Source organism: Macaca thibetana, chromosome 2, assembly GCF_024542745.1.
Source record: "Macaca thibetana thibetana isolate TM-01 chromosome 2, ASM2454274v1, whole genome shotgun sequence".
Taxonomy (NCBI): domain Eukaryota; kingdom Metazoa; phylum Chordata; class Mammalia; order Primates; family Cercopithecidae; genus Macaca; species Macaca thibetana.
Window position 1 is genome coordinate 154,724,340 of NC_065579.1, and position 24,673 is coordinate 154,749,012.

Genomic DNA, 24,673 nt, shown 5'->3' on the forward strand with positions numbered 1-24,673 from the left:
CATTCCTATTTATGGCTGAATAATAATCTATTGTATGCATATAGCATATTTAACTTATCCATGTATCTTTTGGCTGTTGTGAATTATGCTGCCATGAACATTGGTGTATAAATATTTGTTTGAGCTTCTGCTTTAATTCTTTTGGATATGTACCTAGGAGTGTAACTGCTGGGTGTTTGAGTCCACTCAAAATCCGTATGTTGAAATCCTAACCCCCAAGGTGATGGTTTTGGAGGTGGGGCATTTGGGAGGTGATTAGGTCATGAAGGTGGAGCCCTCATGGTTGATGCCCCTTCTTCCACCTAAAGTTATAGTGAGAAGACTGTCATGTATGATCCAGGAAGGTGGCTTCACCAGTCACTGAATCTGCTGGTACTTTGACTTGGACTTCTTAGTCTCTAGAACTATGATAAATAAATTTTTGTTGTTTATTATCCAATTTATGGTATTTTGTTGTAGTAACCTGCATGGACTAAGACATTGGGTCATGTGGTAGTTCTACGTTTAACTTTTTGAGGAACTACCAAGCTTTACCACAGCAGTGGCATCGTTTTATACTCCCACCAGCAACGTACAAGGGTCTCAATTTCTTCATGTCCTCTCCAACATCCTCTCCTTGTTATTTTCCATTAAAAAGTTATATCCATTCTAGGTGTGAAGTGGCATCAGGCCTCCTGTTTTCAAGCCTCCATGGTTTCTGATGTGAAATCAACTGTTAATCTTATTAAGGCTCCCTTGTACAGGATGAGTTGCCTCTCTCTTGGGGTTTTCAAGATTCTCTTTGTCTTCCTACAATTTGCCTATACTGTATCTTGGTGTATCTCTTCGTGTTTATTTTGCTTGGGCTTTGTTGAGCTTCCTGGGTGTGTAGACTCATGTCTTTTATAACATTTGGGACATTTTTGGCCATTCACATATAATTTCTGTCTCTCTCTGTCTCTCTCTCCCTTGTCCTTCTGAGACTCTCATAATGCATATGTTGGTCCACTTGATGGTGTTCCACAGGTGTCTTCGTCTTTGTCCACTTTTCTTCACTCGTTTTCATTCTGCTCCTCAGAATGGATCATTTCAATTGTCCTGTCTTCAAGTTTGTTAAATCATCTTTTGCCTGCTCAAACCTGCTGTTGAACTCCTCTAGTGAAATTTCTCATTTCAGTTATCATACTTCTCACCTTCTTAATTTCCATTTGATTCCTTTCTATAATTTCTATCTCTGTATTGATATTCTCATTTTGTTCATATATCATTTTTTCTGGTTTCCTTTCTTCATTTCCATGATCTCCTTTAGTCCTTTGAATGTATTTAAGACAGTTGTTTTTAAAGTCTTTGCCTAATAATTTCAATGTTTGAGCTTTCTCATGGACAGTTTTGTCAGTTTATTTTTTTTCCTTTGAATGCATTATCCTTTCCTGTTTCTTTGTATGCCTTGTGATTTTTAAAAATTGAACATTCAAATATTACAGTGTTTTAACTCTGGAAGTCAGAACCTTCCAGTTCCTTAAGGTTTGCTTGTCTTGATTGCTGAAGGCTTAGCTTGTGTTCAGCCAGTGACTTTGACTCCTTGACTGCCAGGAGCTAAGTAAAACAAAACAAGTAAAACCCCCTCCTCTTCTAGTCTCTGTGGATTGGCTCTGTCTTAGGGCACTATTAACACTTTGGTAGGGCATTTAAAATTCCCCATGAGGCCGGGCATGGTGGCTCACACCTGTAATCCCAGCATTTTGGGAGGCTGAGGGAGGTGGATCACCTGAGGTCAGGAGTTTGAGACCAGCCTGGTCAACATGGCAAAATCCTGTCTCTACTAAAAATACAAAAATTAGCCAGGTATGGTGGCACCTGTAATCCCAGCTACTCAGGAGGCTGAGGCAGGAGAATCGCTTGAACCCAAGAAACAGAGGTTGCAGTGAGCTGAGATCACATCACTGTACTCCAGTCTGGATGACAGAGCAAGACTCTGTCTCAAAAAAAAAAAAAAAAAAAAGAAAAAAGAAAAAAAAATTCACATGAGCCTTCACTTTCTACTTGTACTGAGCCCAGAGATCAGACAGAGATTAGGGTCTTCTTAGGTATTTTCTGAACATGTGTCCTGTCCTGGCATGCATGTTGCTTTCTAAACTCCCTAATACACACTGGCAGTTTTGAATTGCCCTAATTTCCCAAAGAAACTCTCTTCCTGGCTTTTGCTAGCAGACCTTAGGCATTCTATTGTATGTCTCAACCTTAATCTTCTGCCCCCAGGTGGCTACAGGATTTTTATTCACCTTACAATGTTTCTGAGCAATGACTGTCATTTTTCCCTCTTCAGGGGTTCTCAGTTAGGCAAAACAAGATGCATACCTCAGATCAGTTCTTCAGTTAGCTCCCAAATAGGTTAGAACAGACAAACAAACCCCAGTAATTTGCAAATGAAGCCTGCTCTGCTCCCTCCAGAACCAGGGTTCAGGGTCCCATACTGGGAACACGGGATGCTGTCTTCAAGACTGCTGCTGAGACAAAGAGGAGATGTGGCAAGGACAAGAAAAAATGCCACAAAGTTTTCGTATCATTTTCACCCCCATTTTAAAAACTGGTAAATGTCCTATCATTTTTAAGTTGCTTTTTCTTGGTTCAGCACTTTCTTAATTGCCATAAACTTTTGACTCTTCTCCAGAGTTCTAGCAAAGTTGACTCTGACAGTTGCTTCTTGTTTTTCAGTATTTCTGTAGAGGGATGGGAGTTTGGAGCTGCCTGTTCTACAATTTTGCTGATGTCAGCAATGCTAGTGGACAACTTGTTTCTTCTTTATGTTTCAGTTCCCTTCTTTGTACAAGGAGATGATACAGGTATACAGCTTGTGTTGGGGCTTTCCTTTTGAGAACAGTGATCAATACAGGAGCAACCTTATTCCAAAAGTTCAAGACCTTTTTGTGTTAGGCTTTGTATCCACATTGGTCATAACGATGAATGACCTTTCCCCAGAATGGGCTGCAGGCATCTGTAAGTCATTTTTAAATGACTAGTGTCTTTGGAGTCCTGTAGATAAGTCATAAAGACATTCTGCGGTTTTTTTGGGTTTTTTTGTTTTGTTTTCTTCTAGACACTCGTTAAGTTTTTAACTTAATTCTGAAACCCATCTCAAATTAGTTTTTGTGTTTGGTGTGTTGTAGATGTCAAGATCTATTTTTCCTTCTTTCATTTATTCTGTTGTTGCAGCACTATTTGTTGTAAAGGCTCTCTTGCCCCCATTACTAAGCTCTGGAACTTTAGTTAAAAAAAAAATCAGTTAACCATACATGTATGAGATGATGTCTGGATTCCCTATTCTGCAATATATGTCTATTTATCTATTCTTATGCCAATATCACACTGTCTTGATCACTAAGGCTTTATAGCAAGTCTTGAAGTAGGTAGCATGAGCCTTTCAACTTTGTCCTTTATCAAGATGGTTTTGGCTGGCTTTCTTTCTTTCTTTCTTTCTTTCTTTCTTTCTTTCTTTCTTTCTTTCTTTCTTTCTTTCTCTCTCTCTCTCTCTCTTCTTTCTTTCTTTTTTTCTTTCTTTTTTGATATGCTCTCACTCTATTACTCAGTCTGGAGTGCACTCTATTACTCACTGCAGCCTCAAATTCCTGGGCTCAAGGGATCCTCCTGCCTTAGCCTCCTGAGTAGCTAGGTGTGCATTACCGGGCCCAGATAATTAAAAAAAATTTTTTTGTAGAGATAGGGTGTCACTTTGTTGCCCAGACTGGTATCAAACTGCTGACCTCAAGTGATCCTCCTGCCTCAGCCGCCACACTATCCCTACAAAGTGCTAGGATTACAGGTGTGAGCCACTGTGCCCAGCCATTTTGGCTCTTCCTGTATTCTTTGCTTTACCATATACATTTTAGAATCAACTTTGAAAAGTTATTAAAATGCCTGTTAGTATATTGATTGTGATTGCATTGAATCGGCAGATCGATATGGGGAGAAATGACTACAAAACAACATTGAATGTTCCAGTATGTGAACATGGCTAACTCTCTATTTAGGTCATTTATTTTTCTCAGCAATGTTTTGTAGTTTTTAGTGCAGAGGCCTTCCACGTCTTTTGTTAAGTTTATTCTTAAGTGTTTTATGTTTTTTGGATATTAAGTCAATTAAAAAAAAAAAAACCTCTGTTCTAATTGTTTGCTGCTAGTATATAGAAAATATATATATATGTGTGTATATATATATATTTATATTGATGAGATATAACTGTGACTTTATTAAAAAGTTCTATTAGTTATTCCTTAGTATTAGTGAAGATATTCAATGTAAATAATTATGTTTTCTGCAAAGAAAGACAGTTTTCTTCTTTTCTGATCTTTATACTTTTTTCTTTCCTTATTGCACCAGTTAGAACGATTAATACAATATTAAATAGCAGTGTGGTGCGGGTAGATATCCTTGTGGGGGACATTGAATATTTCACCATTAGTTATGATGCTAGCTGTCTTCTTTATAGATGCTTTTGTCAGGTTGAGGAAGTTCCTTTTTATACTAGTTTTTTGAGAATTTCTAAATATGAATGAGTGTAGAATTTTGTTAATTTTTCAGTTGAGATAATATGTCTTTTTATCTTTTTTCTATTAATATGATGAATTACATTGATATTTCTAATGCTGTCCTAACCTTGCATCTTTGGAATAAACATGCTCTGTACTGAATAATACTCTCTCTTTTTTTTGGAATTCTGGATTTGTTTTGGTCATATTTCATTAATGGCTTTTGCATTCATAATTGTTGAAAGTGGCTATGCTCACCACCATACCACCAACGCTGCAATTAAAATCATGATATAGACCTGTAACCTTATTTTCTTACCTCTGTCAGATGATATGATTATACTGGACTCTTAAAATGTGATGCAAAGTGTTTCCTCTATGTTTTCTGAAAGAGTTTGTGTAAGATTGACATGATCTCTTCCTTAAATGTTTGATGGAATTCATCACTGAAACCATCTGGGCCTGGATATTTCTTTAGGGGAATGTTTTTGATAATGAATTCAATTTACTTAATAGACACAAGGATATATAGATTTTCTATTTATCATTGTATATCTTTTGGTAAATTCTGCTTCAAGGACTTTTTTCCATTTCATCTAAGCTATCACATTTATTATCATAAAGTTTTCAAATTATTCCTTTATTATCCTTTTAATGCCTGTAAGATCTATAGTGACATTCCCTCTTCCACTACAGTGATACTCTTTCTTGTTTGTGATGTTGAAAATTTGTGATTTCTCTTTTTTTAACCAGTCTCTTCAAATAATAAAATTTTGTTCTTGTCGATTTTCTGTATCATTTTAAGCTTTCTGTTTCATTAATTTCTGCTCTTCTGTATCTTGAAACATCTATCCTACTACTTACTTTGGTTTTACTTTGCCTTTCTTTCTGTATTTTCCTTAAGTGGGAACTTAGATAACTGGTTTTAAGCCTCTTTTCTAACATAAGTACATATAGCTACTATTTCTCTGTAAGCACTGCTTTGGTTACATCCTATAAATTTTGAATTTGTATTTTCTCAATCATTCACATCAAAGTATTTTCTAATTTCCTTTGTTATTTCTTCTTTGATCCAAAGGTTATTTAGAGATATATTGTTTAACTTCCAAATGTTTGGGATTTTCTAAAAATATGTATTTGTTCCTGATTTCTAAGCTGGTTGTTTCTGTGGTCAGATAACATATTATATAAGATTTCCATTTTTTGAAACATATAAAGATGTTTTGTGGCTCATAATATGGCTTATCTTGGTAAATGTTCCAAGTACACTTGAAAACAATATGTATTCTGCAGTGGCTGGGTATAGTGTTCTGATTAGTGTTTAGTAAATGTATACAGTGTTTAAAGTCTTCTAAACTTCACTGATTTCTTATCTAATTATTCTATACTATTGAGAAGAAGGTGTTAAGTCTTCAACTTTGGAGATTTGTTTACTTCTTTGTTAGTTTTGCTTTGTGAATTTTGAAGCTCAGTTATTAGGGGCATAAATAGATACGACTATTTAGTTTTCATTTTTTATCATTATGAGGTATCCTACTTTGTCTCTGGTAATACTTCCTGCTTTGAATTTTTTTTTTTTTTTTTTTTTTTTTGCCAGCTGTAGTAACAGAACCACTCTAGTTTTCCTATGCTAAATATTTTCCTATTATATCATTTTCCATCCATTTACTTTCATTATTACTGTTTTTATATTGAAAAGTGTCTCTTGTAAATCATATACTTGGTTTTGCTTTTTTTTTCAAAACAATTTTGAGGAAAAAAAACAAAAAAAACCATTTTGACATCTGTGCCTTTTATCTGGAGTGTTTAATACACTAATATTTAATGCATGCTAAAGTTGAGGTGTACCATTTTGTGATTTATTTTCTATTTGTCCCAACTTGATTTTAGTGTTATGTTGCTCCTTTTTTTCCTTTTTCTGGGTTAGTTTTTTGTATTCTCAGTCAGCCAGGGGTATGTGGAAAACTTGTCTCAACTCTTCCAGGATCTCCCCATTAGCACTCTGGTTGGTTTGCTGCTCACCCCAACTGAGATTGCATCCTTGGGCTAACAAAGCTGTGGCCTTTCCCTATTCATTTCTAACTGAGTTTGCTACTTTTAGTATGCAAAGTCGTAAGGTTTCATGCCACTTCTCTACCCTAAATTTTATAATTTTAATATTTTTAAGTATTTCTCCTCTGGCAGCAGAACCACTGGGTTTTTGGCCAACTCCGAACTAGAAAACTATAATTCTTGCTGATTGATTGAGCTTGATGGGAGCTGGGGGGAAAGAATTAGCCTTCTGCTGTTTCTCCTTGAATCTCTAGGAGCTTTTCAACTTGCTGCCCATCTCTGGCAGGTTTCTAGTTTCCTGGGTGCTTTTGTCAATTTTGTCCAGTTGTATGATTTTTTTTAGTGGAGGAGTATTGGTGACCTCTTCATTCTGACATAATGAAAGTTGATTTTATAGATATGTTTTAATAAAATATCTTTAATTTTTATTAAAAATAAAAGAAACAGTGAAAAGAACATTTTTGCTTCTCTGAAACTTCTGTTGGAGGTTTCTTAAGTTGTCAAATGTCATTTGTACAAGGATAAATGGGATAAATTCCTTTTAGGATGTCATACAGAAGGCCTCTCCCTTCCTTTATGACTTACTTGGTTCCTTGATAACATTCACAAGTTGAATCACAAAAAGTTAAACATTTATAAGGAATGAATGTTATAAATTAGAATTTTGTCCTTGAAACTCATTTCATACTGTAATATGCCAAGACATAATAAACGTTCTCTAAAACCACACAAATGTTTGTTTTTACAAACATTAAGTATGTAGAATTTCATTCAATAAATACCTACTGAGGGATTGATACGTGCCAGAGACTGGACTGACTAAGCACTACAGATGCAAACAAATGAATTCACTAGGTATAGCTGCTGCCCTGCCCTCACACGCTAGTGAGAGAGACGATTACGCAGGAAATTACTATCACGTGTGTTACTGAGGAAGTACAGAGTGTTATGACTATGTCCAGTATCAGTGTTTTCTCACATATTTTTTTTTCTTGCCTTTGAAATTCTTTACGCTTTACAAAGAAAATATCATTAGAACCTGGACTGAAGACATGTCTTCTGTAGTAAGTATGAATGGTAAATGCTTGGAGAGGGACAATTTCCTTAGGAAACGTGTCATCTATTCTCAACTTGGAATGTACATTAAATCACTTGGGAAACTTTAAAAAAAAATCCCCTTTGCTTGGGCTCCACTTCTAAAGATTCTATCTCACTTGGCCTGAGGTGAAACCCAAGAAACATTTTTTTTTTTTATTAAAGTACTCAGGTGGTTTTAGCATGCAGCCACAGCCAAGAACCACTGTAGTCCTCCCTTCCAGTTTCCTCAACATTTGACACCTATCATAAAAGATGCCTCCTTCAATGATTGTAGCTAAGTTTTCTGGGAAGTTCTTCTGTGCAATACTTATGGCTTCCTTCTACTGCACTGATATCTGGTAGGGAGGGAGCCCTTATTCTCAACACCTCAAGTTTCTACAGAACATGAGGTACTCATTCCTATCCCTTTCTTGGTGGAGGGGTTAGGGGAGGGGCAGATGATAGCACATCCATATTCTCTCAGTCTCGTATTCTTCCCCAAATGTGATGGAGAAACTCATCTGATGGGTTAGACACTGATATCCACTGCGCCACTGTCTATACAGTGGTAGGTGTGGTCATTTTCCTTATAAGCGGGAAACATGCTCCACCTATTTCTCTTTTGTCCTTTATCCCTTTGGGATAGTAAAATTAGCTACTTGGTGCTTATTGAGTGTTTACCGTGTGTTGCGTGCTGCTCTAAGCTTTTTATGTAAATTAATACATTACATCCCAACATCAACCTCGTGATGTACATTCTATGGTTATACCATTTTACACACGAGGAAGCTAAGGCTTAGTGGGATTAAATAACCTGTCTGACACACTGAACTTGGACTGTGATTTCAACCCGGACAGTCTGGGTCCAGAGCCTGCTCCCTTAACTTCCATGCTACACCCTCATGCTGCAGCCTCGGCTGCACCCTCCGTGGAGCTGGTGGGAGCTGGGGACAAGCGCCAGCCCTGCCCTTCTGAGTTGGGATGGGAACTCCCCCGGTGCCACTGTAGTCACCCAAACCATGGCTGTAGAACCTGGCCTCCCACTCCACAGAGCAGGCAGGAGCCTTGCCCTCCCAGTAGGGCTGCAGCCACCCAACCGTGGCTGCAGATGTGAGCTTCCCTTTGCTCTTGGGGGACTGGGAGCAGGCAGGAGCCTGCTGCTGGGCACAGCTGTAGCTGCCCAAACTGTGGCTGTAGACTCAGGCATCCCTGCACTCTTGGAGGCCCTGGAATGCCCCCCTGCTCTTGCAGGCTTGGAAGTGCCTGCTCCTGCTACCTGGCTTCTCCCCACTCCTGGTGCATGCTCTGATTGTGGAGCAAAGTTGGGGCTGAGCTGGGGCACTGTCGCAGGCCAGCGGGGTGGGCGCATGCTCAAGGCAGTGCTGACATGCCAGCCCCCTGCTGCCTTGGCCCCCTCCTGTCTTTGGGCACTGAAGAGCACAGGAGGGAAGCTGAGGGGGTGCTGAGGGCAGTTCAGTGCTGGCCTGCAGGCATCCCTTGGCAGTAAGAGCCTGGGTGCCATGAATGACAAGGGAGGCAGACAGCTCCTGGGCAGAAGGGGGCAGGGCCCCAGTGAAGTCCCACCTTCATGCCGGGAAGTCCTGAAGCCTGGGGGCCGGGCTGCCAGTACTGCTGCCTGGAGGGGGAGTTTATATCGCTTTTTCCTGGGCCTGCCCATGGCTGTGCATGGACCAATCAGCATGCACTTCCCCTCTCTGAAGATCAAAAAACCATGGACTCAGCCAGAGCAGAGGAGATGTCTGAATGACCAGCTGCAGAGAGGCGCTACCTTCTCTGCTGAGAGCTGAATACTCATCGTGATGACCTGCCTGCAGAGAGGAGCCATCCACTCCATTGCCTCCTTTTTGCTGAGAGCTGAACACTCAATGGGATGACCTACCTACAAAGAGGAGCTACCTACTGTGGGTCTCCTCTGAGCTGTACTAACACTCAACAAAACTGCTCTTCATCTTGCTCACCCTCTACTTGTCTGCATACCGCATTCTTCCCAGACACAGGACAAGAACTCAGGCAAAGGACCCACTGTCCACAGAGGTTTCTGGCCAGAAAAGCAACACCCCCAAAATCCCATAACACTACTATATTGCTAGGGTTCTAGCTGGCTTTTGTTCCACAATTGGTAAGCACAGTTGAAGGCCATTCACTGTTACTCAGGGGCTTGCTGGCATTCTCCACTCCCCTAGTAACCGAGTCTATAGTCCTCTGTGCAGTTTGTTGCATAAAATCACTCCAAGTGTTTGTAAATACAACTCTACCCTCAAGGGGGTACCAGTGGCCTAGAACTGAGTAGGGGGATGGGAGTTAGCAGTGGAAGCTCCTCCTGAACTAACACTCAGGCTCTAACATAATTTGTCTGGGAGTTCTGTACTTCAGGAACTTAGAATTCCCAACAATTTTGTGCTAACAGTTTCTCATCCTAAAGAGATCCTTTACCCACACTGCATACTTTCCTTTTGGATTTTACCTTGCCTCCAGCTAAAGCACTGCCTCTCTTTACAATGATTCACTATATCTGATTATGCATCCATGCAAAAAGTTTTCTGTCTCAGACAGTTCGTTGTGATTGTGCATTGCTATTGATCGTACTATTCTGGCCCCAATTCACTACATGGCTCCAGTCACTATGACCACATGGCTGTAAGTGTGTGTTTTTATTGTCACTATAGGTGTTTTATTTTGAAAAGCAAAAATTAGAAAAGTTGGAGCTTTTTAACTCAAGCCATTATAAGTAAAAGATTGCCAGTACCAGGAAAAAGTTTTCTTCTCCTGGTAAACTTCAATTAGTCAATAAGAATTGTATAAAAACTTGTATTTTCCTTGACAGTCTAAACACAAAACATAGTTTTAGAAGTCTACATAAGGATAAAGACTTTTAAAGAAAATATCATACTTTAAGTTTCATTACGTATGTCCTTTATCAGAAGCTATTTTAAATCCTTTTTCAAACATTGATTTTAATTAAAAATTGATTTTAATTAAAATAAAATTTTACTGGAACACAGTCATGCTCATTCATTTCTGTGTCACCTAGTGCTGCTCTTACCCTACAACAGCAGAGTTGAGTACACAGTTATGATGGAGACCATCTGACCCGCAAACACTAATGTAGTTACCATTTGGCCCTTTACAGAAAGTCTGCTGTTCCCAGCTGTATAGCATTCGCCTCCTACCTTCTATCCCATCAGCCCAACCTAACTCACTTCTCATTTTGTGTTCCTGATGTTTTATTTCAAAAGCGAATGATATAACTTTACCTAGTTCAGGTTAGCATTTTTTAAAGAACAAAACAAAATTTAGTTGCTTCCTTATTGGTGCAGTGTTTTTTTGTCAGTGATCCTCAGGGGAAAAAAAGGTGCCCCAATCCTAGTTTTGCTAGGGCAAGGTGAACCCTTTCAAGTTTGTATACTTAGTTTAAAAAAAAAAAACTCAGAAAATTAATTATTAAACTCTGATTATTGTTTCTATCTTATTTGTTCTGGTTTCTTCTTCAAGAACTCCGATTGCTGTGGGATAGGTCATCTACAGCTAACTGCTGTCATTTTAATCACTTTGCCCATTCCTTCCCATCTCATGTTGGAGCACTTAATAAATGTGTCGCCAACATTACCAGTTTTATTCTCTGCTGTGATATTTCTGCCCTTTTCACTGCATCCAAATGAATGTGCAGATTTTGTTGCTGGATTTTAAATCTTTTTACATTTTTCCCATCTTAGCCCATTTTCTTTCCTTTTCAGCCCGCATCTGTCTATTTTTTGACCTTGTCTGTTCTTATTATTCCCTACTTCAGTTTCTGAAAAGACCCTTTCTTTTTGACTCCTATTAAAAACACCCAGCAAATGTTTCTGAAATTTTACTTGTTTCTTACAGTAAGATATTTTCTAACATAAGCTTTTATTGTTTTCAGAGTAGCACACACTTTCCTTTATAAATTCTTTACTTGAGCTCCATGTTGATGTTTTTGCTCATTTACTGTTTTTTCCTATTTGCCAGTCTTTGAGGAAGAATCCTCATGGAATCCTGATGCTTGTCAATACACAGGATGGGCAGATTGCCTTTCAACAGCACCATCTCTATGGCTGTTGCATGAACATACTTCTTAGATCTAAAGCTCAGAAGTGGGTTGATGTGCCACTGTAGAAGTAGACCAAAGCATAGTTTTCTGTTCCAATGAAGATGGACACTTGGGTTTCCAGTTTGGGACTATTGTGAATACCACTACTATAAATATTTTTGTCATGCCTGTTGGTGCGCATACTCATGCATTTCTGTTGAATATATATCTGGGAGATAAAATCCTGAGTCATGGAATATGCACATTTTCAGCCTTAGTAGATAATGCCAATGTCCTGCGAATAGTGAACCAAAACTACTTGGAAAAATATTCCACAACATTTCCTTTTGTTTGATTCAACAAACCAGCACATCCTCATAGTTAACAAAATATTGAAATGAGACATAAGAAAATGTTCTTTTTAAGTAGGGCGTCTAGAAGACACTGAAGAGAATGAAGATTTTTCATTTGATTATTATTACTGAAAACCATTATAAATTATTGGGTGTTTAAGGAAAACAAATCTCCTTTCTCACGAAACACACATTGGCAAGTTTATGAGCAGTGCACACTTTGGGAGAAGTGCAGACCATTGGAATTCTTTATGATGATTCGCACTGCTTCTTTTTATTTTTTTAATCACAATCTGTAAAAAAGAGCCAAACAAATGTTTATGATTATGTCATCTTTTAGAAACATTCATTATCAGATCAATACATGCAAAAAATTACTGTGATACAGTGTGTCTGAGCCCTAGCTTTGAACTCCGACAGCCCCACACATATCCCAGCTCTGCCGTTTATAAGCCTTAGGGATCCAGATGTTTCTTACTTCACAGTGTGTCAGTTTCCAAATTCTAGCACTTAAAAAAATATGTACATTAACTAGGTTGTAATTGAAAATAATATACATACATCATAAAAAAAATAAAAATACAAAAGAATGTCAACATGAGGAAAATAAATCTCTTTTCCCCAAGTGTGAACTCCAGTCCCCAGTTTCCATGCCTGACAACAGCTACCTACCAATTTCTTATTGACCTTTCCAGAAATATTCTCTGTATATTGCAGGCATAATGTATATACATATATATATTTGTTTGTATATATACATATGTATTTCTAACTTTTAAAAAACCATGTATGCCTTTATTTCATTACTTGTCCAAATACTACTGGAACATAAACAGAAGAGTCAGACATGTACAATAATAACTAAGTTTATCATCTTTGGTTCTTGCCATCTTTCAATTACATAAAACCCATAGCTGCTTACCCATTTTTCAATGTTATCATCTCAAAGACATGTTTGTGAAAGTAGGTGGGTAGAATAAATTTTATCTAACAGTATGTTAGCCTAATTTACAACTTTATATATTTTCATATGATATGAAGCTTCAATTCATCCTCTTGACCTAGGTCTTGCAAATACCAGGAGCAGGCCTGCTTATGAATGTCCTGAAGAGCAGTTATCCATGGAACTTTTGTTTGGGAAAAGTTAATATGTAGACATTGGAGGACATAAGTACTGTTTCTGATTCTCTTTCCATTTTACTTTGACTTACTGCCAACATCCTTTACTATTTCATTTATTTACTTTTAACTGACAAAGAAAGATTATATATATTTGTCAGGTACAGCATGATGGTTTGAAATACGTACACATTGTAGAATGGCTCAGTCGAGCTAATTAACATATGTACTACTTCATATACTTTTCATTTTTTTGGGAAAGAGTGCTTAAAATCTCTCTTTGCTATTTTCAAAATATAATACATTGTTATTAAATATAGTCACCGCGGTTGTACAATGCATCCTTTGAACTTATTCTTCCTAATGGAAATTTATATCCTTTGACCAACATCTCCCTACCACACTAGCTTCTGGCAACCAACATTCTACCCTTTACTTCTATGAGTTCAACTTTTTTCTATTCTACATGTAAGTGATAGCATATGTGTATGTGTGTGGATGCATTATGCCTGGTTCATGGCATAATGCTGGTATTTCTGTGCCTGGCTTATTTCACTTAGCATAATGCCCTCCAGGTTCAGACATGTTGCTGCAAATGACAGGATTTCCTTCTTTTTTTTTTTTAAGGCTGAATAGTATTCAATTGTGTGTATACCATCATCTGTTGATGGACACAGGTTGATTTCAAATCTTGGCTATTGTGATTAATGCTGCAGTGAACATGGAAGTGCAGATATCTCTTTCACACACTGATTTCATTTCCTTTGGATAGATACCCAGTTGTGGAATTGCTGGATCATATGGTGGTTCTATTTTTTATTTTTTGAGGACCTCCGTGATGTTTTCCACAATGGCTGTACTAATTTACATTCCCACCAACAACATGCAAGGGTTCTCTTTTCTTCACATCCTCCTCAACACTTATTTTTTGTCTTTTTGATAATAGCCATTCTAACAGTATGAGGTGATATCACATTGTGGTTTTTGTTTGCATTTCTTTAATGATTATAACATTGGGCATTTTTTTCATGTATCTGTTGGCCATTCATATGTGTCTTCTTTTGAGAAATGTATATTCAGTCCTTTGCCCTTTTTTAATTGGGTTATTTATTTTCTTGCTATTGAGTTGTTTGAGTTCCTCATATATTTTGAATATTACCAGATGTACAGTTTGCAAATATTTTCTCCCATTTAGCAGGATGTCTCTTCACTCTGTTTATTGTTGTTTTGCTGAAACTTTTTAGTTTGATGTAATCCTTTTGTCTGTTTTCACTTTTGTTGCCTGTGCTTTTGAGTCATATCCAAAAGATAATCATCCAGACCAATGTTAGGAGTTTTTCCCTTATGTTTTCTTCTCGCAGTTTTACAGTATGAGGACTTATGTTTAAGTGTTTAATCCATTTTGAGTTGGGTTTTGAAAACGGTGTGGAGAAAATGTTCTAATTTCATTCTTCTCTGTATGTAGATATCCAGTTTTTTCAGCATCACTTATTGAAAAAACTGTCCTTTTCCCATTGTGTGTTCTTGGCACCTTTGTCAAAAATCAATTAACCACAAATCCGTGGGTGTATTTCTGGGCTCTCTATTATGTTCCATTGGTCTTTGTGTGTAGTACCATGCTGTTTTGATTAGCATAGCTTTGCAGTAGATTTTTAAGTCAGTTAGTGTGATGGCTTTGTTCTTTTTGCTTCAAAATTATTTTAGCTACTTGGGGTCTTTTATGGTTCCATATGAATTTTAGGATTGCCTTTTCTATTTCTGTGAAAAATGTCATTGGAATTTTGATAGAGATTGCAGTGAATCTGTAGATTGCATTGAATCTGTAGATTGCATTAAGTAGCATGGATATTTAAACAATATTAATTCTTTCAATTCATGAACACAGGATATCCTTTTATTTAATTGTGTCTTCTTCAGTTTCTTTCATCAGTGTTTGATAGTTTTCAATGTACAGGTCTCCTTGATTCAATTTACTCCGAAGTATTTTATTTTTTTCCTTGTAGCTATTATAAATGGGATTGTTTTCTTGATTTCTTTTTTGTATAGCTTGTTGTTAATGTATAGAAATGCTACTGATTTTTGTATGTTGATTTTGTACCTGTAACCTAATTCCTTTATCATTTCTATTAGTTTTTTTGTTGGAGTCATTAGGGTTTTCTATATATAAGACCATGTCACCTGCAAAGAAAAACAATTTAACTTCTTCCTTTCCAATGCAGGTGCCTTTTATTTCTTTCTCTTGCCCAACTGTGCTGGCTGAAATTTCCAGTACTATGTTGAATAGAAGTAGCAAGAGTGGAGCATCCTTGTCTGTTTCTGATCTTAGAGGAAAAGGCTTCAACTTTTTACTGTTGAGAATGATGTTAGTTGTGAGTTTGTCATATATGGATTTTACTATGTTGAGGTACATTTGTTCTATAACAAATCTGTTAAGAGTTTTTTTTTTTTTTTGGTCATGAAAGAGTATTTGTCAAATTTTTTTCTGAATCTATTGATATGATCATGTGATTTTTGTCCTTCATTCTGTTAATATGGTATATCACATTTATAGATTTGTGTATGTTGAGCCATTCTTTCATCTCTAGGATAAATCCCACTTGATCATGGTGAAAGATCCTTTTAATTTGTTGAATTTAGTTTGTTACTTTTTTTTTTGAGAATTTTTGCATCTATGTTAATCAGGGATATTGGCCTATAATTTTTCTTTCTCGTAGTATCCTTGTCTAGTTTTGAAATAAGAGTAATGCTAACCTTGTAAAATGAGTTTGGAAGTATTCCCTCCTTTTCAATTTTTTTGGAAGACTTTGCAATTTAAATGTTTGGTAGGATTCAGCAGTGAAGCCATTGGGTCCTGCCTGGGATTTTCTTTGATGAGGGTCTTTTCATTACTGATTCAATGCCCTTACTTGTTAATGGTCTATTCTGATTTTCTATTTTCTTCACGGTTCAGTCTTGATAGGTTGCATGTGTCTAGACATTTATCCATTTCTTCTAGATTGTCCAAATTGTTGGTATGTAGTTGTTTATAGTAGTCTTTTATCTTTTGCATTTCTGTGGTATCAGTTGTAATGTCTCCTCTTTTACTTCTGATTTTCCTTGAGTCTTCCCTCTCTGTCCTTAAGTAGTCTAGTTAAAGGTTTGTCAATTTTATTTTTTCAAAATACCGACTTTTAGTTCTGTTGATCTTTTCTATTATTTTTCTAGTCTCTACTTCACTTATTTCGGGTCTAATCTTTATTATTTCTTTCCTTCTACTAATTTTGGGCTTAGTTTGTTCTTTTTTTAGTTCTTTGAGGTGTAATATTACGTTGTTTACTTGAGATCTTTCTTCTTTTTTGATGCAAGCACATATTGCTATAAATTTCCATCTTAGAACTGCTTTTGTTGCATCCCATAACTATGTCTTGTGTTTCCATTTTCATTTGCCTCACGGTATTTTTTTTTAATTTCCCTTTTCAATTCTTCTTTGACTTCTTGTTGTTCAGGACCATGTTGTTTAATTTCCATGTAATTGTGAATTTTCTGAAATCCCTCCTGTTCTAATTTCTATTTTATATACCACTGTGGTTGGAAAAAACATACTGGCTATAATTTCAATCTTCTTAAGTTTGTTAGGCTTGTTTATCAGTCATCAGTCTTGGAGAATGTTCTGTGTGTATTTGAGGAGAATGTGTATTCTGCTGCTGGTGGATGGAATATTCTATATATGTCTGTTAGGTCAATTTGGTCTAAGGTGTAGCATAAGTCTGATATTTCTCTATTGATTTTTTGTCTAGATGTTCTGTTCATTGCTGAAAGTGGGATACTGGAGGTCCCCACTATTACTGTATTACAGTCTAGCTCTCCCTTCATATCTATTAATATTTGCTTTATATATTTAGGTGCTCCAACGTTGAGTGCACATATATTTATAATTGTTAAAGCCTCTTGATGAATTGACCCCTTTATTATCACATAATGACCTTTTTGGTCTCATTTTATAGCTTTTTACTTAAAATCTATTTTATCTGATGTAAGTTTAACTACACTTGTTCTATTTTGGTTTCTATTTGCATTGAGTATCTTTTTTCATCCTTTCACTTTCAGTCTATGTGAGTCCTTAAACTGTGAAGTGAGTCTCTTGTAGGCTGGACATAGGTCTCATTTGTTTGTTTTTATCCACTCAGCCACTCTATGTCTTTGCATTGGAGAATTTAATCTAATTACATTCAAGGTAATTATTGATAAAGACTTACTACTATCATTTGGTTCATTGTTTTATGGTTGTTCTGTAGGTCCTTGTTCTTTTCTTCCTCTCTTGCTGTATTCCTTTGTAATTAGGTGACTTTCTCTAGTACTATGCTTTGATTTCTTGCTCTTCACCTTTTGTGTATTTAATATACATTTTTTGCTTTGTACTCACCATGAGAAATATATAAAACACCTTATAGTTACAATAGGCTATTTTAAACTGGTAACAACTTAAATTTGATTGCATGCAAGAACTCTACACTTTTTAACCACCCTCCTCAACATCTGTGTTTTCAATTTCACAAGTTACATATTTTTATGTTGTATATCCCTTAACAAATTATTATAGGTATTATTTTTAATAGTTTTGTCTTTTAACCTTCATACTAAAGATAAAAGTGATTTACACGCCATCATTACAGTATTAGAATATTCTGAATTTGACCATGTACTTACTTTTACCAATGAGTTTTATACTTTCATATGTTTTTGTATTACTAACTTTCAACTGTGGAATATGACACATATAGGAAAGTACCTAAAAGCAATGTACAGCCTAATGAATTAATGTACAGTACTCATCTGTGTAAATATCACCCAGGTCAGGAAATAGTATTCCATAAGCTCCCATTTACCCCTTCCCAATCACAATCCTCTCTTTACCTCCTAAAAGTAATCACTATTCTGATTTTATTTTTACAGTAGTCACTTTCTTACTTTTCGTTATACCTTAACTTTCTAAGTATGCATTCCTAAACACTATAGTTTAATGCTGTTGGTTTTGAACTTTATATAAATAAACTCATACTGTGGATTATTTTTGGATTTGGCTTATTATGGTGCTTATTATATTTGTGAGATTCTTCCATATGTTATATTTAGTTCTACTTCATTGTAATTACTGTAGAGTAAGGAATTCTGAAAAGGGCTTAATAGTAAATATTTTAGGTTTTGTGAGTCAAATGACAAAATCAATGATACTCATTTAACAAAAGAGAAAACAAATTTTCATAACATTTTTGATAAAATTTAAAATACACTACTAATAATTGACTATAGCTTTTTGTGATATAGTTATCTTAATGAAAAGAATGGAATTCTTATTTGGGGGAATAACATTTTGCTTAATTTGGGTTCAAGTCATTGAAATTGATTGCAAATGTTCATTTATTAATAGCGATGTGTAATTAGATTTTCCTCTTTCTCATTTCGTCTTTGAAAATGAGATTTTCCCCTATCTTATCTCATCCCTATGTCATCTTTGAAAATGTCTTTTCATTCAGAACGGTATGGCCAATACTGGTATCCATCCACAATTATATACTTTTATATAAATATCCATATGTATTGCTTGGAAGGCATTTATAGAATTCTATTATATTCTTCTCTTGATATTTTCTTTTTAGCACTTCATTACAATACAGATTACTTCCAATTGAAGGTAAAATGGACTTGCTTCCATTGCAGATAAATAGATTTTGACATTTCCTTTGCACTTGTTTCAAAGTCCAAAATTGCTACTAGAAAAGTAGTTTAGGCTCAGAAAATATATCCAATGCAAATACATGTAGGAATGAAGATCTTCCTTCTTGTTTTAACTTTTCATAACATAGGAAGTATATTATTTGGGATTCAAATAATGTTAGTTGCCAGTGAAGGGACTTCACCATAGCATAAGCTCTGCATGTGAATTCTGCTTGCCTTGCAACATTAGGACAGATTCATTAAAAAATATTACCGAGTCTGCAGCAACAGCCAATTTCCAAAGCCAGTCAGTGTTCTGCGACAGTAGCTGAGGATGGTGCTCTTACTTACAAAAATCTCAGTCTTGGCCCTGAGCTGGAAAAAATCACACTGAAACTTTATCACTCTGAATCACTGAATGTCAGAGTGATGGTGCAAGCCAGAACATTCAGCTTCTCTTTCTGACCAAAAACCAACCAACCAACCAACCAACCAACCAACCAACCAACCAACCAAACAACACACATACACAAAAACCCACAAAAAACAAAAAATGATAGAAGTGTCAATGGTTAGGTCCATGGAACTGAGTGAATTTTATTACTGACATAACTGGTTAAATAACATGATGGATTCAAACATTTCTCAACCAGAAAAAGGGTATCTACCTAAAACCTAAAGCTAACATTATATGGGAAAATTTGGCCTCACCCTAGGGGCTCCTCTGCACCCTAATCCATCATGCCAGCCCACACAGCTCCCCTGGCTTCTCTTTCCCTTGGTAATGTCCCTCTGCCCTTGGCAAGAATATGCATCTGTAGTTGTTGGGCATAATATTCTACAAATGTCCAGTAGGCCAAGTTTTTAAAAATTATGTATCTAAAATATTCCATTTTAATTTTATTATTATTATTGAGACAAGGTCTTGCTCTGTCACTCAGGCTGGGGTGCAGTGGCATGATCTCAGTTCACTGCAACCTCTGCCTCCTGGGCTCAAGCAATCCTCCTGCCTCAGTTTCCCAAGTAGCTGGGACTACAGGCGCACACCACCATACCTGGCTAATTTTTTTTGTATTTTTTGTAGAGACAAGGTTTCACCATGTTGACCAGGCTAGTTGCGAACTCCTGAGCTGAACTGATCCACCTGCCTTGGCCTCCCAAATTTGCTGGGATTACAGACGTGAGCCACTGCACCCAGCCAAATATTACATTTTTAAATGTTTTTTCTCTCTGCTCGCTTGTTAGTTCCTGATAAAGATTAAAATTTCCCAGAATTATTGTGGATTTATCTATTTCTATAGGCAGTTCTGTTAAATTTTGCTATATTTAGGGTAAAGGCCATGCTATTAAGTATATTTAAATTGTGACATTATATCTTTCCAATAAATTAGACCTTTATTTTTATGGCATGTCCTTCTTTTTCTCTAATACTTTGTGCCTTAAAGTTTTCTTTGATATGAATATTGCTATATCTGCTTTTCTATGGGTGGCGTTTTTACGGTATCTTTTTCAATCTTTTAACTTGCAACCATTTTGTATATTTAGATTTTATATAGGCTTCTTGCAAGCAGCATATAATTTAGTATGATTTTTATTCAGTCTGGTAAATTCTGACTTTACTTGGAATATTTTGTCCATTCACATTTAATGTACTCAATGACAAATTTTGGTTTACATCTGCCATTTTATTCAGTGCTTTCTATTGGTTCTGTTTCCTTTTTTCTCCTTTCTATCTGCTTTTTGTATTGAGTGTTTTGAAAACTTAATCCCATTTTCTTCTGTTAGTTTAGACGTCATATATCTCCTTACTATCCCTTCAGAGTTACCCTAGAGGTTACAAAATGCATCCTTGAGTTATCACGGATCATTGAGTTATCAATGTCAACTTATACTTTTATCTTCCTCCTAGACAATGCAAGTGTCTTAGAACAATTTAATCTATTTAGCCCTCTTCTGACTTATATATTACTCTTTTGTTTTATAACTTCATTGCTCCTATTACTGCTGTTTCTTGTAATTATTGTTTTATGCAATCAATAAGCCAATCCACATACCTGTCCTTAAATTTATTTCCAACCTTCCACCTGGGATAATTTTTCTTCTGCTTAAAAAGCACGCTTTAATAATTTCTTGTGTTGCAGATCTCCTAGTGATAAATTTTATTAGTTTCATTTGTCTGAAAATGTCTTTCATTGCCATTCTTGAAGAATATGTTTGCATGAAGAATACATTTGCATAGAATCCTACTTTATTTTGCTATTTTGATATATTGAACATATCATTCCATCTTTTTGGCTTTCATTGTTTCTGATGAGAAGTCAACTGTCAGCTTAATTGTTGCTCTTCTGAAGGTAATTTATCATTTTTCTCTGAATGCTTTTAAAGGTTTTTTTCTTTTTGGCTTTCAGCAGTATTAGTATTCTAAGATGTATCTAGGTATGGTTTTCTTTTTATTTATTCTGCTTAGGGTTAAGAAGTCTTCTTGAAAACAATTATTTTATTATTTTTGGAAAATTCATATTCCATATGATCTCCCAACATATTATTCCTTCCTTTAGTAGTCAAATTTATTCAATCAGTGGTCCATACCTACTCACTTTTTCTCCTTTTCTAAATCATTAAGTTATTCTAAATCTATCCTTCTCTCTCTTCTATAAATTCCTATCCTTTTGTCTTTCCATGCTTCTTTCTAAATATCTCTGAGGAAAGATTCACTGAGTTTCTCATTTTTGCTACTGTATTTTTAAATTCTGGAATTTCTATTTTCTTCAAATATGCTATATCATTTTTATTATGTCCAGTTCTCTTGAAATTTTCAATATTGGCATTTACCCTTTGAACACAGTAAGTGTCTTAGCTCAGGCTGTCATAACAAAATACCATAGATTGAATAGCTTAAACAGCAGAAATTTCTTTTCTCACAGTTCTAGAGGGTACAAGTCCAAGATCAAGGTGCCAGCATGGTTAGTTTTGGTTGAAAGTTCTCTTTCTGGCATCTAGATGGCCACCTTCTCACTGTGTCTTCACATTGAAAGTGGAAGAAGAGAGGGAGAAAGGAAGAGAGAGAGAGAGGGAGAATGGCAGAGGGAGAGAGGAAGAAGGAGAGGAGAAGCACTGTGATGTCTCTTCTCGTAAAAGCAATAACCCCATCATGAGGGTTCTGCCCTCATTACCTTATCTAACCCTAATTCTCTTCCAAAGGTCCTGTCTCCAAATACCACATTGGGGGTTATAGCTTCAACATATGCATTTTCAGGGACACATTTCAATCATAGCATTCTACCCCAGGTAGAATTCATGTTCCTCACCATTCATTCTACACCAACAATACCAAAAATCTTAACTCATTCCCACATCAACTCTAAAGTCTACAGTTCAAATTCTCATAAATATTATCCAAATGAAGTACGGGTGAGACTCAAGATATGACTTGTCCTGAGGCAAAATTATTCTCCACCTATGAGCCTGTGAAACCAGCCACACTATGTGCTTCTAAAATACTATGGTGGGAGAGGCATAGGGGACATATTTCCTTCCAAAAGGGAAAAATCAGAAGAAAGAAATGGGTGATGGATCCTAAGCAAGTCCACAACCTGGCAAAGCAAATTCCACTGGATCTTAATTCTTGAGTATAGTCTTCTTTGGCTTAGTGTCTTGCTTTCTAAGCCCACTGGGGTGGCAGCATCATTCCCATGGCTCTGCCCCTTTGACTCTACAGTGCCCCATCCCCATGACTCTAGGTAAGTGTCTGCTCCTTGTAGCTCTGCTGACCCAGGGTCCCACCCCATAGCTCAGATGAGCTGGGGTCCACTGGGTGATCCTTCCTCCAAAGCTCATGGTGAAAGCCACCTGGCCTGTTGAAACTGGGACAATGGCCCTGATGACCTCTGGATCTCCTGTGGAATCATTTTTCCTTCTTCTTGAAGAATAGTGCACGTTTGCAGCTGAATAGTTCTATCATCCCATCCTGTCTAATTCAAGAAGTCCAATCAATAGGCTTCCTTAATTTCATCCTGCAATGTTTCTGCTCATATAATCCCATACACTTATCAAATGTCTGTTAACCGACCCTCAGCATTCCCATCAGAAAGAGCTTTCTCTTTTTTTCCAATATGAACAGGCTAAGAATTTTCCAAATCTTCACATTCTGATTTCTTTTTGCTTAACAATTGCTTCTTCAATTAATCTCTTGCCATTTGCATTTTACGATAAGCAGTCAGGAGGAACCAAGTTGCTCCTTCAACACTTTGCTTAGAAATATCCTCAGCTAAATATCTAATGTCATTGCTTGCAACTTCACCCTTCCATTAAACACTACAGCACAGTTCAGTTAAGGTCTTTGCCATTTTATAATAAGGGTCACCTTTCCTCTAGTTTCTAATAACATATTCCATATTTCCATCTGAGAACTCACCAGAATCACCCTTGATGTCCATATATATATAGTATATACCTCAAAACTCTTCCAGCTTCTACCCATAACCAGTGGCAAGTCCACTCCCACATGTTTAGGTAGTTGTTACAGTAGTACCTGACTCCTGTTACCAAAATCTGTCTTAGTCAGCTGGGGCTGCCATGACAAAACAACATAGACTGGATGGCTTAAACAACAGAAATGTATTTTCTCATCGTTCTGGAGGATAGAAGTCCACAGTAGTAAACATAGTTATTTTAAAGTCTGTGTCTAATCACAAAGGCATAAGAACGATACAATGGACTGTGCAGACTTGGGGGGAAGAGTGGGAAGGGGACGAGGGATAAAAGACTACAAATATGTTGCAGTGTATACTGCTCTGGTGATGGGTGCACCAAAATATCACAAATCACCACTGAAGAACTTACTCATGCAACCAAATACCACCTGTATGTACCCCAATAACTTATGGAAAAAATAAATAAAGTCTGGGTCTAACAACTCCAATATTTTAGATCCTTTTATGTCTGTTTCTGTCATCTGTTGTTTTTGCCGCTTGTTCAGATTGTCATGTCTCCTCATGTACCTGAATATTCTTGATTGTGTTCTAGAAATTGTGAAAATAGAGGTCTAGAACAATGTTAACTTCCTGTAAAGAGAATTTACGTTTTATTTCTGGCAGGTTCCTTGAGGCAATAGAAACCAAGAACCTCATTAAGTTCAATTTCTGGGATTGAGATTTTTAAAATCACTCAGATGATGAGAAGCTAAACTACATTATACGCCAGGGATAGTTTACTTCCAGTCAACCCTTACCACTAGGGCATAGCCTTTTAGAGTCCCTACCCAAATGAAGAAGGTTTACCAGGGCCCCATCCTTGACTCAAGTTTTTTGTCCCCCTGGTTTTGCAAAGCTTTTAAAAATACTGCTCAGTCTTTCAGCCACATTTTCTAGAATCTTCATATTCTCCCAGGAAAAAAGTAGCTCCAAATGCCAGACCCAACCCTCTAAATTTCTATCTTCTCCTAGATCTTGGCCCAGAAATTCTTCACTATTTATTAGCTCTCTGTTCAAGCTAATTAAAAATACATATTTTTAAATACGTATTTTAAATCAGTGGTCCATGCCTACTGCCCCTTTCCCTAGCCATCATTGAATAATCTCACATCTGTCCTTCTCTGCTTCCCTCTGCAAGAAGGAAGAGGGAAGATATGCTTTGGGGACAGCTAAGCTGCATGTTCCAACCATTTAATTTATTAGTTGATCACCTTTATTGAGTGTCTGTAATTAGCCTGACAACTAGACTTTCTTGCAAGTAGATTTTATAATTATCATATACGCTTTACATAGGCTTTAATGAAATACATTTTACTTTAAGTATAAAAT

The 24,673-nt window shown here is 36.5% G+C and overlaps 2 protein-coding genes across 10 annotated transcripts in view; one reads left to right on the forward strand and one right to left on the reverse strand.

Annotated features, from left to right (window-relative positions):
* Positions 1–24,673, forward strand: part of LOC126949250 (cytochrome c oxidase copper chaperone) — an 846,236-nt gene that overhangs the window by 740,381 nt on the left and 81,182 nt on the right. The gene's annotated exons all lie outside the window — the stretch shown is intronic.
* The window catches only part of CFAP91 (cilia and flagella associated protein 91), a 62,085-nt gene continuing 47,699 nt past the window's right edge, over positions 10,288–24,673 (reverse strand). For 3 of the 4 annotated variants that reach the window (XM_050781886.1, XM_050781887.1, XM_050781888.1), the window contains one exon: positions 10,288–12,352. The gene's annotated coding sequence lies outside the window, so the exon portion shown is untranslated. Of the gene's footprint in view, positions 12,353–19,146; positions 21,894–24,673 lie in introns of all 4 variants that reach the window. The other variant, XR_007723633.1, reaches the window with a different exon arrangement.